Source organism: Rhyacophila brunnea, unplaced genomic scaffold (genome assembly GCF_057557595.1).
Source record: "Rhyacophila brunnea isolate RB1 unplaced genomic scaffold, BYU_Rbru_1.0 scaffold_2, whole genome shotgun sequence".
NCBI classification, from domain to species: Eukaryota; Metazoa; Arthropoda; class Insecta; order Trichoptera; family Rhyacophilidae; genus Rhyacophila; species Rhyacophila brunnea.
In genome coordinates, this window is record NW_028232859.1 from 5938955 (window position 1) to 5958262 (window position 19308).

Here is a 19308-nt window from a genome sequence, read left to right on the forward strand (position 1 = left end):
TTAAATATGGTATTATTTTCAATAGAAATGATCTTAACTAAGGACAGTGTTTCTGCATAGTGTTTTCTGCTAAGGAAATTTTAGTTATGACAAATGTTTCTGCATTCCGCTCAAGGGCTTCACACGTGAAATGCGCTCCGACACAAGAAACACATTCAAGTCATGCGAGCACACGTGGACTGTCACGGTGACGTAGAAGAGCTGAGAGTCGCGAACATATTATGGCGTATTACATAATAGACGAAGAAGATAATAATCATATGCAACGTTCTACTACATCAGCAATGGCGAACATATGAGACGCGAAACAAATTGTAGAACTTTTAAGAGCACCGACAGTACGCATGTAGGATTGCTAAGCAATTTTTAAAACGCGGATAATGCTGTAGCTATTCCTTCCTATACAACTACTGTTTTAATTAACAATGTAATCATTTACACAAGTTTTTGAGCAACCCCACCGAAAGCAATTTTGACAACCGCCGGCCGCCACTGCAACCTACTCATTTTTGGGTTACAGAAGTGAGTAGATTTTAAGTCTCAAAAGACCATGATCATAAACGAACACGAAAACAGTTGATTTTTTTTAATTACTTCAAAAAATTTAAAACGGGGCCGTAGAAAAATCATAAAATTCTTGGGGAAATTTTGTAAAATAAAAATATTCAGGATCACCAACAATCCACTGAGTGTACATTCAAAATCACGTCATTGGTATCATGGCAGATAATATAGTAGGTCCAAGACACTATTGCTGGGCGAATAAAAGCGGTCAATCATCTGCACTGTAAAGCAAACCAGGTGAGTAATCGCTCTTATCCCTTACTAATACTTTACCGTGCCTCGTCGCTTCCACCATGGATCCCCGTACTTTCCCAGTGCCCAGACACCCCACTCACTGTAAAAATAGCTATCGTAGGTGTAGAACTCTACCTTTTCACACATTTATTTATTACAATTGGTCACAATACGCGCACTTTGCAGTCACATGTCACTGGTAGTAAATTGATTATTTTTATTTGGTTTGAAACCTAAATAAGTAATTCTCAATTTTCCATTGACGGATAGGTACCAATTATCATTGGATTGAAGTGTGTTCGTTCCCAAAATAGAAATGGTTACCTGTGTACGTGTATAATTAAATGAAAAAAAAACTTCAATAGACATACCTACTACATAATTAAGATATTTATATTACTTTAGACGCGACATTATGAAAACAGGGGGAAAATTTTATATGAAAGATGGCAAAACTGGCAACACTACGCCTAAGTAAATTCTGACGAGTCGTCATAAAAGTAAATTGTGCTATTACTCGGCAATTGGCAGATTATTATTTTCTTTCCCACCCTTCAAAAAAAGAAGATAAATATCATACGGCATACTATACCTATTTTTTTTATTCAATAATAATTTAATACATTTACGTTTTTACGGCATTATTGATATCGAACGATAGGTAATAATGTGTTTGAATTATCTATGCTCTATATACCTACCTAGGGGCTTCGAATATTTTTTACTTTTACTGTTTTACTTATATGACAGTTACTTTTTGTATTACAGCATTTGGTGGTGATGCCAGTTAATCAAGTGAGTATGGCAGCATTTTAGAGTCTGTGACTTGTCGACTGTTTTCATTTATCGAAATCAAGAATACTAAACTTATTAAATTTGTCTTTTGGAGGAATTTAACAAACTCTGTTCACAGTGAAAATTGAGACTTTTTTAGCTCTTCCGCCCTATTTTTTTTTACTGGGAAATTTAACAAATCCTGTTCAGAATCAGCGCGTCTAAGTCGAATATACTTAGTAAATATTAAAATTAAAGGAATGAAAATAGTGCAGTTACCAGTAAAAGTAATTGTTATTATTTTGTATTGATTATTAATTTCCAGATTCGATTTATATTGACACTTATTTACTACCATGGACGATTAGATTGATAAAACAGCACGAGTCCTTGGAAAAATATAACAATATTAAATCATGTAATGCCGCGAGATGTTTGATTAGATGCCATTTCATTATTATTTATGAAAGTATTGTTTACTTACTGGTAACATTGTAAAGCATTACTTAACTATTTACACATTAACACGATAATAATAAAATCGTAGAATAAATGTTGACAAATGAATTGATTGCAATCCAATGAATTATTATTAATTGTATTTTATAAGTGCAAGGAACATAATATTATTATCTAAGTACAGACACCTCAAGAAATCTAAGAATTTTAATTATTTTTTTTCCGTAGTGAGTCCAGCAAATAGGAACTTAGTTTGTAGTTTGTAGTTTTATATTTTTTATTGTTTATAGTTTGAATTATCTTTGGTTAGTTTATAATGTATATTATATACGTACAAATAACAAAACTGGTAGGTAAGTATTTTCCATAAGAAGAGTTGAAGCTTTAATTTCTCATTGATAACCAGTAAACTTAACATTCAAAGAATATCATTATTTTAATATTTTGAATTGGGCAAAGCCCAGATTACTTAGCATAATCGTATAGCTATTACGACAATATCAACATTGTAGTTTTTTCACCATTTTACCAAATGCACAGAAACTCTCAAAATGTGTATTATGTATTAGCATTCCTTCCTCAATTTCCCGCCCCCCAAGAATGCTACTTAGTAAGGCATGATCTGCATTGGACGTCGGTAGTAAGTAAATGATAATTAGGGCCCGGATTTGTATGCAACAAAAAACATGGTTATATGCATGCACGTATGCACTCAAAATCAATAAAATATGCACTAAAACCGAAGAAATATGCAGTTAAAAATTGACACTTTACCCAAATATTACTGACAAAAAATCGAATAACTAGTTAATAATTTTTCAACATAATACGATATCAGAACAAAAAACACAAACAAAGAATATAAAGTTAATCAATTACAATTTTCAAAATAGTTTTTTCACAAGTACCTACAAATAATTGAATAATAAATGTAATGTAAACCAAACATAACTTAAAAAACAAAAACGTCACACTTAACTATTCCTAAATACTATTTTCTGTTTTTTGCCCGAAAAAAAAATACATTATTTTTTTCAATATTATGCTCTGGCATTAAATTTTTCCGCATAGCTATCTGTCAGTATTTTGTTTATATGCGGAAAACTACCACTCAACATCCACTTGGGCAAACTTTAAATAATAGTGCCCGAGTTGACTTCACTTTTTTCACTGATAAATCCACAGCTCGGAGATGGCATTAAAATGCAAGTGCATCTAAACTATCTTCCTTCCTAACTTAGTTATATTTCGATAAAATAATTTAAAAAAACTTAAATTATAAATTCAAAAACTGTAAAATATGCATTTATTTATGAAATATGCACTAACGTCTCAAATATGCTCTAACGTCTCAAATATGCATTTATATGCACAATAAAATTTTATTTTTGGATTCTGTGTCTTTCAAAACAGATTTCTGTGCAACTCTCATAGCTGTGCATACACCCTAACAAAACATGCACTAGCATATAAATCCGGGCCCTAATGATAATAAACTAATACCTACTTTTACAAGTCATAACACCACACCGCACACCCAGTATATATCGCAAACATCTGTTCTCGAAGCTCAGTATATGGTTGTTCTTAGCCTTTATAAGATGCCATGATTCGCTACCGTAAAGTATATAAAAAATAATATAAGCGTCGAATAGGCGGCATATAACCTTGTACAGTCGTGAATCCTAGACACCAAACATCGAGTTGAATGTTGCTCCAGCCGTTCCCATTCGAATAGCGAGCTCTCTTTACAAAATGCCATCTCCCGTGATGTGTATTTGAAGCTGTCGACACTCAATATTTTGCCCGTCGCTAATCAGGGAAGATCTGGATCAGGATAGGTGCTAGCTATTGCGCAAAACGTTGGTTTTCTTCGCGTTCATTTGAAAATCAACGCTAGACAAATTTTATTGTAGTTTGACCTCGAATTGGACAAAGTTTTCTAAATGTTTCATTATTTAAAAATAGTTCACGTTGAACCTTTTACTCTATTACCCATAAAGGCTTCCAATAATTATACTTTGTTTCGCAAGATACCCCCGGTTCGTATCACTACTTGAATAAGTGTGTATCTGATAAGGAAACAAATGTCTCTAATCAAGAACATCCAATCTGTAGTGAAACTAGGGTTGAATACTTGTGTAAGTATTTTACTTTGCGATGCGAAAATTGCCAATAAGAGTGATCAAAGTAAATACGGGATTCGTGACACAACACTGCTTACATACTGTTAGTGATTAAATAGATGGTGTAGGTTTCGCAACAAGAATGAAAGCGTTCCGCAATGAATCGACGGACGAAACTTATAAAATAAGTAATATTGGATCGCACTTTATCGAGTGTGAAATTGAACACCTACTAGGTATGGAAGCACGCTTTTTCAATAGTATCAGCCCATCAACAAACCGACTGGCCCATGGCATTTGATTACCGGAAAACTTTTATCGGCGATTTTATTGCTTGTACGCGCATATACGACAACCAGTATCTAGAGATTCTAGACGTTACCACAAATCTCAGGAAGCCGTATGCCAGATGCTTATTTCGGGGCCGGTTTGGATATCGGAATTTTACGCGGAGACATGTGGAGGTGCTGGACCCGCACCAATCCAGGACGTTAAGTTATATACGGGATAGGGTGGCGCGAGTATCCAACTGAATCCTGCTATATAACTTAGGCAGGTAGAATACCTATTTTACATTCACTGCAGCTCCACCACCCATTCCTCGTCTCGATGTAATTGCATTGGCCCTCGTAGTCCTTTTTCCGGGATTTTCTGAAAACCTGGGTGTTTGTGATTGTTTCACGTCCATTTTTAATTACAGCACTAGTGTCATTGGGCCACATCGCCTGTTGTAGTTTTTTTTTTTTTTTTTTTCTAGATGCCTTTATGGATACCTCGCATTTACTATCGAGGTTTCTTAAGGACTTTGGCACGCAAACTACTCTACTTGATGCTAGTCAAATGAAAATTGTGCCGGCTGAGAGAATATGCCGTTGAAAGGAATATATTATTATAGTATATATTTTGTCCATTATAAAATTTTGGGAGTTCAAAACTGGAAGGAACCGTCTTTGGAAAGACCTAGATCATGGTGGATGTTGGAGGAGGTCAAGACTTTGATGTTTGTAGCTCCAGGAAGAATAAATATAAACCCACCATGCGACCGAAAGATATATGAGTTAGAATAGATCTTCATACAGACCAACGAAGGAAGTAGATATAATACTTTTACACAACTTCGTTACTGTACAATAATTTAACTAGGTACTACATAATATAAGTAAAAGTTGCAACCCCGGAATCCCGTTCGATTTCTTTTGATTCGATTTCGGGATTGCTTTTTATATAATTTTATTACAAAAATGCTTCAACCAAAGTTATAAAAAATACATATATTAGTAACATTGAAAAATCGAAAATGTTCAATTGACGGCTCGGAAAAAAATAAAAGGAACTTTGATGTAGATACGAGAAACAAATTCAATGATGATGATAATAATATGTGTGTATTATTAGGCAAAAAAACAGTGTTTTTTTCTTTAATTCTGGTTTTGCAATCAGCGGTAAGTACCCACGTGGGCATGTTAAATGGGATAGGTAGTGTAGATAACTAACTACTGTTTATGTTTACATAAAATTATTGTAGGTATGTAGTATTTAGTTAAATTAAGAAAACTACCTACGCAGGCAAGTGCAGAGTCTTAAATGAGTCATTTTTAAGACTGAGCCAGTGATGCCAACCGTACTATAATTATAGTACAATACTATAATTTTGATTTCGCGAAAAATGTAAAATACTATAATTTTACGCCAAATATACCAAAATACTATAATTCTAAAGGATTCAAGACGAAAAATGTTCCTGTACTATATATTTTTCCGAAATACTATAATTTTTACGCCTTTGTACTATAATCAGCATAGAAAAATATGGCAACACTGGACTGAGCTGAACAGGACGAGGTCATTCATAGTTCAGTCAGAAATTAACCTCAGCGTTGGCAGGACGTCATTTTAATTCAGTCTAACCTCAAAAACCTCTAACCATCGGGGATTTATTTTAAGAAACGCAATAATTATTAATTACAATTCTCGGTCGAATGAATAATCATTATTAGTATAATTATCTTCAAACATAAAATATATGCGACGTAACCTGATGCCGGCCGAAGGGTTTGACAGGGCTGTCAAAATAATATCAATCTAATGGAACGTTTTAAAGAGTTACAAATTTAAAGTTAAAAATTGCTAGTAAGAATATTTCCAAGCGTCAAACGGCATACAAAATTCATTTAAAATAAGTATGAAAAGACTAGCTGATTATATTATGTTATTTTTGTATTTTTTTGCTTATCGAAATATTTCACATACTTATTATCTGATGATGTGTATTTTGGGTATATCGTAATATGTATCTTGTATCATTAAAATTGCTATTTAGTTGATATAACATAGGAAAATCTGTAAATCATTAAAATGTTAATTTCGTTACAGTTTTTAACTAAACCTGTGCAATTACAAATTAGATTTAAACAATGTTGTACTGTGTGACTTCTATAATATCAGATAACCTTACGCGAGATGGGCAAGATAAAAAATAAAACTGTAGGATGTCGGCAGAAGAGTAAACAAAACCCAGCTCATTGGATAACCGAATGGTAAGCAACTGTATATATTATATTTTTCCGCCAAATTGCACACAATTAAAAACAATTTATCATAAAAGCAAGTAAGACGTCTTCGACATCCCTGGGGGCTTCAATACTGTCGGTACCTTTGTCTTGTTCTCAGCGATCCGCTAGCTTTGAATAAAAAAATAATCTGTGGGTGACTCCACGTAAACGTATTTTTTATAAGTATAAATTATTTCTTGCATTGGCTTACTTACCAACAAAATACAATAATTATTGTACCTACCAACTAAAAGTAAAATTGCGTTACTTGTTTGTAAAAGTGTCAGACTAAATCAATTAAACTAATCGGGTAAGTAATAAAAAGTCATTAATTGAGTTAGCATTTACTTGGTAGAATTCCATTTTAAAAGAAATGAAAATATAATTAATTATATTTTCACTTCTTTTAATAAAAAGTCACTTTCTTTTTATAATAAACAGACATCACTATATTCCACTATTTTAAAATATGCATTAGAATTAAACAATATGTACCTATTTTTTTTTTTAAATAATTATGTAATAGGTCTTACACATTCAAAATAAATACTATTCATTAATAATGTTTTTTGGATAGCACATGAAATAAAAATGTAGGTAGATATGTATTTCAACATCCTTCGTATGTTTAGCTCTCGGACAATTTCAGGTTAAAACGTTATTAATATATTATTATTATTAAGTTTATATCGTGGCTATCCATCATATTGGTTGCAATATTTCCCACCAAACAGCTGATTAACAAATTGAATTTAGTAACATTTACGTATATTAGAAGATATCATTTTTTGGTCACCCCATATTTTATACACTTTGACAGTGTTATGATTTAAATTTAATTAAGAGATCATTATTTACTTTAGACCATGGGTGGCCAAACCGTGGCCCGTGGAGCAGTGAGAAAATAAAAATAATATCAAATGCTGCCGCTAGATGTGCTAATTTCGCAAATTGGATTCGATATTAGATCAAAATTTTAATAAGCATCATGTGCTTTTTGCTGCATTTGCAGCGCCATTATCTGTAGACGTGAATTTATTACCGGGAAATTTACAAATGAAACATTGTGACATAATATGTTGCGATGAACAGTTAAAGGAGAAATTCCATCAGGTTGGTTTGGAAGAGTTTTACAAAACATATTTGGATAAGGGGAAATTTCCTGCATTTTACAAACATACTCTAATGATGACTTCGCTTTTTGGAAACACTTACACGTGTGAACAGCTTTTTAGTCGGATGAAGCATATCAAATCCCGAGTGAGAACACGAATCACTGATGTGTATTTGGAAAACTGTTTGCGTGCAGAAACAACCTCACTCGATATCGATATTGGTGCACTTAGTTCTGCCACACAAAATCAAACTTCTCACTAAAATTTACTATTTTTATATTAAGATTTTGTTTATTTTTTATTATTTAAAAAAATTCTCTAATAAATATGTTTGATTCTTATTTTTGTTGTATTTTATTAATATATATATAATATATATTTGTTTTTTGTTTTGTATAATAAAAAAAATTGGTTGTCTAATTATAAAATCTAATTTTTAGAATCTGGCCCGGCTGCTGAAAAGGTTGGCCACCCATGCTTTAGACCAAAGCATTGTCGGCGACCTTTGAGTATTACCAGTAGAGCAACAATTCCGGACCACATGTAAAAAAATCATATTTTCAATTCTCAAGGGGAATTCTGTAGAGCGTCCCCTTAAGACAAATCTACCTAATAAAATAACATAAATATGTACAAGTAATAACTAATGCAAGTAAAAAATGTGGTAGGATTTCACGAATACATTATTTTGTCATCGCAACACTTACTTATGTGACATTGGGATTGATACGCGATGTTGGTTGAGGTGTAATAAACAAAAAAATCGTTGTAATTATTTTTTTCCTTTTTTAAAACTTTTCGTGAACAAATAAAGCAATACATACTTACTTACGTGTATCTGTACAGATTCGCCAAGTCGTGGAGCAGCCATTGTTGTACGTACATTTAATGTACGTTGATAATGGGCATTTATTTAGTCGAGCGTTTGGTAAAAGTGATCGCAGATAAGAGTGATAAGGAAATCATTCCAACCAGTTCCGCTGTACTGCGAATAGCGGACCATTATGGTCTGATAAGGAGCAAGAGATTGGAAGTAAATCTCATGAAAATTCATTCTAACAACGTAAAGTATCTATTCGGAATGTGTAAAAAATACCGATAATTAATTTTATTTAAAAAACAATGGATGTGTGGCGACTGACGCGACATAAGTTAGGCACGTTTCAGACGGGACACCGGTGTCGCGCTTGATATACTATAGGAGGCCTTTGTATATTCGAATGAAGGGGCTTTTGTATTATGTTTATGAACGCCCCAGAGCTAATGAGTCAACGCGCGACACCGGTGTCCCGTATGAAACGGGCCTTAATTGTTTTTGTTTTGCTCTTCATAAACGGACACGCTGACGTCTTCTGCAACTGTCATGAGTTTTCTTATCCCTAGAAAAACGGTATCCGGTAGGTAGGGGAGCAAGGGGGAATTGGAGCCTACTAAGGAAATTGTTGAAAAAAAGTAACAAAATGTTCTAATCGTTTATTATTAAGACTTGAAATGAGTCCTTTGGTTACATAGTAATAATATTACTGCAATTTCCACTAAAAAATTCTAATTTACCAAATATGTAATGGGAGCTTCATATTTTAATATGCTTACAAACAGCTACACATATTATAACAGACATAGGTACAATAAAATGTTAAATATTTACTAATGTAATTCAACAAAAATATGCTCTAGTACTAAAAATATCAAAAGAATCACACGTCATGTTATGGAACTAAGCAAAAAACACAAATATAATCTTTCTGGTTTCGGAGGGCATTTTCTAACGAAGTCACCGTCCAATCAGCCTTGAAAGTCGTCAGCTTTCTATTTCTGGGCATCTGGAACAATTAAAATCTTATCTACTAGTAAAAGACGTGAAATTTATATAGGGGTAATGGGAGCCACCTAGGCTCCAATTACCCGAATGTCAACCACTTTGAAGATTGATAAATAACGTAGCCAAACCATTTTAAACCTTGATTCTAAACTAATTCTAAACAAAAATACATGTATCTGGCTATACAATGGACACAAAATATGATAAAATAAGTAAAATTTTAAGTACTTACGTTGATGTTTATGTATTGTAAATTTATATAAGCATCTAGTCCAAAACACACTTCCACTCGCCACGCGCGTGCACGTGCCACTAAGCAGCCGACAGCGATCGACGGGCTTAGCCGACGATTGACGAAGATGTTTTGGTTATTTCCAAGTCATTTTAGTGTTAGATGGTACCTGTTTTGCAGTCGCTCCCATTACCCGCTGGCTCCCATTACCCCACGCTCCCCTACTTACGCCTAATAAGTAATAGGAACAGTTAGTGAAAACGAAAGGTTGCACATCGTATGAACGCTGGACTCTTCGGGCAATATAGTTTATGTTTTGAGGGTGCGAAGAATCGCGATGGGCCGGTCACGTTGTTAGATGCAATGAATTTAAAACTCTTAATAATTTTGATGAAGCAACTCCTGTAGTCCCCTGGACAACCCCAGGAGGAGATGGGCGAAGAGATAGAAAGAAATACGGATACAGATCCATGAGTGGCGGTTGTGCAATTGGCGATGGACCTAAATGAAATAATATAGCGCCAGCGTAAGCGAGGTTAAGCTAATATCTACACATGTACTTACAATCGGGATTTATAGAAACTCAGTCGAATGGATCAAGTCGTGAACAATGTCCTTCCAGTGCTTCTATGGCAACAAACTATACGAGAAACAATACGATTATTTTGTAATAAAGCAATCAAGTTCGATAATCTGGCTTGTTATAACAAAAACTGCCAAACACAAAACCAATGAACTGCGACGCGGTTCTAATTTCTGATCAGAGGCAATTTAGCCATGCGAATTAAATGAGCTGCAGGCTCTCTAAGGTGACGAATTTGTATAATTTACTTAATTTTGAAACAATACTTACAGTTTATACTAAAAGTATTTTATTACCGCATTGATGAAAACAGCGAAATATTAGTAGCGTAATAGGTATGTATATTTAGAAGTTTTGAAAAACTAATTTGTAGCCGGTAAGTACGTTCAGTAATACTTTTCACATGCTATAGTCAGGCCGGGGCATTGAATAGCGAGTTACGACGGTAATGCTGTTATTAATAATTATCTTCGAATGCCATGCGGTAAATTAAAAATTAAGCGTAGACAAATCGTTGATTTTGTTGTAGTCTTGATAATGGTGTTACAAACGAAATACCTATCGATTAAAAAAAGCATCCTGTAGAATTTAATATAATTTATATAAAGTATCATTTAGTAAATGAAGATTTTCGATTATGTATTAAGTACCATTTCCCAACCATCATCATTTTCGACAAACAGTTTACTATTATATTGCATTATAAGAATATTAAATATGTAACAATCTTAGTGCTGATAGAAAGTTGCAGCATCGTGCCCCGGTCTGAATATAGTCGACCTCTTAGCGAAAAAAATGGAATTTGAATAATACGCCGTTACCTGAAAAGGGTTGTGGAGCCCTGATTTAGCGGGAGTGCTCTGCATAATGTTTGGATGGGCCCGGTCCGAGTATTGTGCCAGTGAAAAAACGGAACCGGCTGTAAATTTAATATACTTGCATAGGTAGTGGAGTTACGTCAGGCAACGAAAAGGTGGCCGCGATAATACTGTCAAATGGAATTGTATAAACGCAATTCGTTATTATTATTAACGGAGCCGAGCATGCACTTCCAGCATCGCCAGTCGAATGGATGGACGGCCACCGTACTACTTAATGAGGAAACGCTCAATTTGACAGAGGGACGAGAACAAAGTATGCAAAAGTCCGGCCGACATATACTTACTTACCTATTAGTTATTAGCGATATAGGTTAGGCATGCGAAATTAATGTACATAATTAGCCAACCGCAAAACCGCGATCTAATATGTTAATATAATATAAATAAGTACTAATTAATAGCTCTGGGTCATTTTAACAAATAAGTAGAAAATTCCAGTAGCAGTTCGCAATGGTGTGTTAAATCTACATTCCAAAAGAATAATTAGGTACTTAACGTAAGTATTTATTCAATTACTTAATTACATACATGTTGTAAATTATTGGATTGATTGTTAGCACGGGGAAAGTATATTGGCACCGCGCAACTCAAATTTAATACACACACACGGTGTTTGCATCTTTATTACCCTTTTTTTTTAAATCGTAATTTTTCGCGAAAAACACCTTTCAACGATATTCTTAACGGACTTTTTTATGTTGGACGGAAAAGTTGACCGTATTCTGGGCGGTTTTTCTTTTGGCGGGAGCTAAAAAGACGACCTTTTTTATTTGATACCAAAGATAATTCCTCTTCATTCAATGTGGCCCAACAAAGTCAAAAGGTCGAACACCGTTTGCCTAAACTAAAACAATGCAAATCGGGTTCACAGTATTTCATCAGTGCTCATCCTGATACCGATCATTCCTCACGAAAACACTACCACATGAACATCCCGTCACTGCCGCGATACCCCTCGTATTCATCCGGACTCCGGAGCCAAACAGTGGTTTGTTAGTACATATTAAGGCTATACTTCAACTGGGGCACGGTCTAAAACGATCGTGACTACGCCACGCGAAGATTGTGCAAACGACGCGTGCAGAACAAAACATAATTTGTCATAAAAAATCAACATGCGTCCATTTAATGTCATGTTTATTGTTCTATTAGTAATAATAATAATAATATATTCATTGACATGTTTTCTTTTTCAAGTAAATGGGTAACGTTTTGTAGTCATCTTTACACGATTTAAGAAATAATTCCCCCGACGCCATCACAAAACAAACTGACGTGTTCACAGCTCCACTTTCGCTCTCCGATTACCAGCGAGCCCGAAATTTCGTCGCACCTATAGTTCAAAATTATTTGCCGCTTAAGTATGCGCTTTGAGAGTAAGTATCGATACTTATTGTTTCTTTCGATATGATGGAGGCACATATCAACTGTGTCACAGATTTATAATATTGAAATATAGCATGTCACCAATAAAGGTGTTCTAGCTAGAATCTAGATTCAGTACAAGTCTTTGAGATGACCAATGAAGAAGATTCAAAATGTACAAGCAGGTAGGCGGACTCTTCATTGTTTAGTCGCTTCGTTTTATCAGTTCGAATACTTGCACCGTTGCATAAAACATGTCTCTCCATTTAAACGAGGAATCGTATAACGTAGGTAATAAATGGCTTAATGACCACAGGACCGGAATAATTAATTGGTTGCGGCACACACTAGCACCGGGCTGCGCGCTCTCTTGATCGCTAACAAACCCATCAGAGTTGGACTGACAATATTTAATCTACATGCCAATTTGTCAATAATTAAGAGTGGATCTCGGTTAGGATGTCGTCATGTAGGTACGAGGGTGGGTCAATAAGTCCTTAGAAAAGCCGACAGGTGGCGCGACTAGTACTGTAAGCGGTTTGTTTTCATGCAGCGGCACTACCGATTCAGTATGCTGCGAAGTTTCAATCAGATTGGTCGGGTTGTTGTGTGTTTCTCGTACATTTAAAAAAAAAATTTGCTTGTGGAAAATGGAAAAATGGAAAATGGAGAAAATTGAGTTTAGAGCTGTTATTAAACATTTTAATATAAAAGGGTTAACAGCAAAGGAAATAAAAAATGAGTTGGATTTAGTTCACGGCATATCTGCTCCTTCACTTGCAACTATTTATAACTGGTTAAATGAATTTAAACGTGGTCGTACATCAACAAAGTATGAACCACGCTCAGGACGTCCTGTAGAGGCGACTACACCAGAAATGATCAATAAAATCCACGATATGGTGTTAAGTGACCGAAGATTAAAGTTGAGTGAGATAATTGAGGTTACAGGGATCTCAAAAGGTAGCGTCATTTCTATTTTACATGACAAATTGGGCATGAAAAATATTTCTGCAAGATGGGTGCCGCGTTTGCTCACAGACGACAATAAACGCAATAGGGTGGTGGCCTCTAAAGCCCTGTTGTCGCTCATGCAACGCAATCCGGATGAATTTTTTCGTCGCTTTGTGACTGTAGATGAAACATGGATACACCACTATACTCCCGAGACGAAAGAACAGTCAAAGCAGTGGATTGCGAAGGCAAACCATGTCCAAAGAAGGCGAAAACCGTAAAATCAGCTGGTAAGGTTATGGCTACTGTATTTTGGGATGCACGTGAAATTATTTTCGTTGACTATTTGGAAAAATGAAAAACAATAACAGGGGATTATTATGCATCTTTATTGGACCAGCTAAAAAACAAAATTGAAGAAAAACGGCCTCATTTAAACAGGAAAAAAATCCTCTTTCATCAGGACAATGCCCGTGTTCACACATGTTTACGATCAACGGCTAAAATTGAAGAATTGAAGTTTGAATTGGTCGACCACCCACCGTATTCGCCAGATTTAGCTCCCAGTGACTTTTTCCTTTTCCCAAACTTAAAAAAATGGCTAAGTGGACAACGTTTTTTTTCAAATGAAGAAGTCATCGATCGGACAAATGCTTATTTTGAGGACCTTCCGAAAACTTATTTTTCTGACGGTTTAAAAAAAATTGAGAAACGTCCAACCAAGTGTATTGAGCTCCAAGGAGATTATGTTGAGAAATAAAAAAAAAATACAAAAATAAAAACTGTTTTAATGCTTTTTTCTAAGGAATTATTGACCCACCCTCGTACCTATTATGCATATCAGTCATCACACACACCATAGCGATCGATTTGGATGTTAACCCGTCCTTATTAAAGACATCCAATTTCTAAATCTTTCACTATGTATGAGGCCTGAAAAAAAATATGTGGATAATAGCAATGGTACAACTTTTTAATAACAAGCTCCATATTCAATTTGGTGATTACTACTTTAGTGAGTGCCATAGTTGATTTAACAGAAATAGTTGACGAAATTAATAGATAATGTAAGTGTAAGTATAGCGAGCATACACATAAGGGTACAATGAATAAACCAACCTCACCATATTGACAATCTTCTGGATTCGCTAGTGTTGTGTTGTGGGGATTTTTTTGTTGAACTTAGTATAGGTAAGATTTATAAAAAAATAAGTGTGATACTTTTTATATAAGTAAGTACTTAATTATTTTTTACCTTTCTAAAACTCCTATTTTGGCAAATTTGGGCTAGCACACGGGCGACAGTCTTTACGCATTTATATAATTTAGTCATAGTGATATTAATACGAGTATAGTATTCATCATCATCATCAGCCTGAATCTATCCACTGCTGGATGAAGGCCTCTCCAAGTTGATTCCACTTCTCTCGGTCCTGTGCATTGCGTTGCCGCGTACTTCCGCAGAACTTAACCATTTCATCGATCCAGCGGCCTCTAGATCTACCTTGCGGACGTTTTGTACCTCTTGGGAACTACTGGATGACTAGCTTTGTCCAGCGATTGTCCCTTCGTCAAACTATGTGTCCAGCCCATTTCCATTTGAGTGTAGTATTAAAAGAAAATAATGATAAGTAGGTACATCGTTGCCATACAATTAATGTCGACATAATGGTTAAATAGTTTTATAATTGTGGTGATGGAGATTAATCGAAAATTATTAATTAACAATTAAGTACTTACTTAAATATTAATTATTTATTCGATAATTTATAAAAAAGAGGTACCAACATTTTCATGGTATCTAGCAGTGGCGAAGGGTGGAAGTAGACTATAAAGATCAGCCATAAATGGTGCACACTAAACTTTGTCAGTCATACATAAGTATTTGTTTTCATCGAAAAAGACTACAATTTACAGATGGTGTTGGTAAGTTTTTTAAAATCAATTAAACCCTGCGAAACCAAGCCATAATAAATAATAGTCAAAAATACTCGTCTATCTATAAAATATCTAAAATTATGCAATTAAATTATACATAACTTTGAATGTTTTATAGATAGAATAATATTTTTTATGTACGAGTATTATAGTCTGGTTAGGCAGGACTTAATGAATTTAAAAAAAATGAACCAACAATATGTGTAATATGTATGCAGGTATGTTATAAAATATGAATGAAAAAGTGTGCACAATTTTGTCGTATCGCACAAAATATACCTTACTAGTATGGTTCGGTTCAGGCAGGGTTTATGGATTTTTAAAAACTAACCAACACACCGTAAATTATAGTTTTATTTCAATGAAAACAAATACGTATGACTGAAAAAGTTTAGTGTGCACTTTTATGGCGGATCTTGACAGCCTACCTCCACTCTTCGCTTCTGGTATGTCGGTATTATAAGCATTGTAATTGTATGCACATAATAATATGTGCACTGTTGTAGTGGTAGCCGACTATGTGAATTGAAGGTTGAGGGTTGGTGAGGCGATGGGGTTGCATGCGTAAAGCGTTCGTCCCTGTAGTCGTCGGTCCCGAGTCTAGAAAAAATACACGATGTTTTTCAATCTGTGTTTTTGATCCAGAACAAGGACCCGATGGATTGGACGAATGGCTAACAAAATGTTCTTCAAAAGTCTGTTAATATAGGCCCACTATCCAGAGGCCATATACATATGTTCTGCGAAGGAGTAAATTTTGTATTTCATATACATTTTTATCTTGGGGAATCAAACTCAGTTTGAAACAAGATGTTGAAGGAAACCTTCATACAATGTATCATCGCCTTCTTGTATCTTCCTGTACCAACATCTTTGGTTTGGACCAGGCACGTTCTTTAGAAGATGGGGTTATTTTAGGTTTCTATCAAAAATACGAAAACTAAATTCAGTTTGTTATAAATTCGGTTGCTAACGAAATACCATAAAATATAATTCTGACGTTTCAGTCTGTCTATGAAAATTAGTGACACGGTCGAGCTCACATTTTCACAGGTCAGAACATTTTTTTAAATACATTATTATACAAAATAAAAAAACTACTTACTTAATATTTTTTTAAGTAGTTAAGTATCTCTAATTGGTAAACAGTGATTAAATTAAATTTCACACAAGTGAAAAACACAAAATATAAGTGCGCATACCTATTATGTACCTACACAAACCCCATCGTGTAAGACGTATCTAAGTAAATCGATTCAGTACCCTAACAGGTGTATGTATACTACAAATACCAATCCACAGTAAAACAGTAATGACTAATGAGTAATGAGTAATGCCAATACATACACGGTATGTATATAAAGGTACCTAGTCGATTTCTGACAATATTGGAACCGAGCCCACATTTTGAGGGAATCTCGTGGAAAGGTCGTACTTACATATTTTTTGGAAACAAAATATTCTCCTTCTATAAGAAGTTTTAGAGTGATTGTCTTTCTAGTCTAGTCATCTTCCTCGTGGTTGGAGGACCAATTAAAATATTTTGTAAAATCTCGGTGACCCCGTTGACACAGTGCTGCACCTAGAAATATTGCCCCTGTGCAATAATAGTGCAAGGACCCACTCAGTATAAACAAACTTCCAGAATTTAACTCGGGAGTTCTTAATATTAGCGCTTCCTTACATTCTATCCCTTTACCATTTCCCATTTGCATGTTTGACAGGTATAATAAAAACAACAAAAACATGTCCATGCTACGTCCAACACTGTACAAACGTTCATTAATGAGTAATGACGTGTATATTAAAATTGTGTATTATATAGAAATTATTTTATGCTACTTAATGATTATTTTAATAACCATCACAAAAAGGTTACATACCTAGGTACTAAGCCAGATTTTGATTTTAAAATAAATACCTACGGCCAGAGATTAAGTAAAACAGTCTAACTACACCAGTGGTTCTCTGTGCGGCCACCAGAGGATTTTGCTGCGGCCACCAACATCATTATCCGTATTTCATTTAATTAACTGGGCTAACGTTAAATAATATGCGTTATTGGAAATTAGTCAAGACCAAGTACTTTAAAAACCATTTTAATAATACCACGGTTAAAAAATTTTGGTCGAAGTTATACGTTGACCAAGAATTAAGTCAATTCAAAGAATTGGCAAGAATTGCTTTATTAATATTGTCGATTTTTCCTACTACTGTATACTGTGAAAGATCATTCAGTGTAATGCACTTCATAAAAAACAAATATCGAAGCCAGTTGACAGCTGATGTAAACTTAGACGCAGTATTGCTTTCAATCACAAAAAAGTGAAATTTGGTGCGGCCACCAGACGTTTTCATAGAACTGTCAATGTCAATTGTGCGGCCACAGTTAAATTTCACGTGAGAACCACTGATCTACAATATAATAGTTTGTAGTTGCAGTTGAATGTACTACCTATAACGGTGTTTCCTTTTTTGCTTAGATAAAACTTACAAAAGGATTAACTGTCAAACCAAGCTGTGATACTGCGCTGACTTTTTGGCATTTATGATCATGGGCCTGCATATCATCATCACGCTTGGACAACGCTACAAATTATCAAAATTTACTTTGAAGATCAGTCGTCGATTCGTCGAACTGTGGATAGATTTCATGCCATACACTATCTAGGCCTAGTGTGTAACAGACCCATTGTTTTTGTCGCAAAATTGCGTTTAGAGATGAGGCTCATTATTAGCTTGACGTTTTGTTAATAAGCGAAATTGCCCCATACGTAGTGATGCCAGAGAAAAGACCATTGGTCCCCAAATGCACCGTTTGGTGCGGCATCATTAGACCTTATTTTTTTTTAATTAGGCCGGAGCTCGCATTACGGTCAATAGAGATCGTTATCGTACCCCGATATACTGGATTATTTGTTATGTTAACCTAACCAAACCTAACCTAAACTAACCCAAACTAACAAATAATACAGTATATCGAGTATTTTCAAAATGTGTTTTCCGCTGTATTCCTCATAACCGAAAGGTATGAATTCTAGGTCCAGAATGCGCTTCAAGAACAGCCGCGGTGAACATAATATACCTACCTACCTGAAATCATTTTTGAATGTTAATGCCATTTGTATTGATCTGTCAAATAAAAAAATTAATAAAAGTTAATTTTTTGTGCTATTTTTTACAAGTTCAAGTTTTATCATTTATCGGGATTAAAAATACCCTTTAATTATAAGAGGAGGGTCTTTTATGTGTAGGTTTCACCATGGCCCCTACAAGGGGGGAGCTAATAGGGCTCTAGCTTAGGGGCCAGGCGTGGCGGATCGTCCAGATAAGTGAGATAAATACACTTCACAAATTAGCTCTAATGATAAAAAAGTCGCCTGCGTGCTATTTCACTTGATTTTAAAACATATTATAAGTGTTGTGCAATGTAATTTTTGATTGTTGTGTGTCGATACTCGACAACTTCGAGTCGATTTTTTAAAAATATAAAAAAAAAATCGTTAAAAATATACTGAAATACCCTTAATTTTACTTGGGGCCCCATCTGGAAAACGCTACTGAAACCGTCACACTACCTTTAATCCTAGCAATGGGTAGGGAGGTCCGCCAAAGATCCTGGCCTGGGTGCCCGCGTCAGTAAGTGGGGGTCATGGGCTTCGCAGTAAGTAATTAAAAAATATATTACTTAATAACATTATGTTATATA

General features: G+C 34.8%; 1 protein-coding gene across 10 annotated transcripts in view; it reads right to left on the reverse strand.

Moving 5' to 3' along the window:
• The window catches only part of LOC147071750 (uncharacterized), a 131733-nt gene that overhangs the window by 111503 nt on the left and 922 nt on the right, over nt 1–19308 (reverse strand). The window lies entirely within an intron of this gene.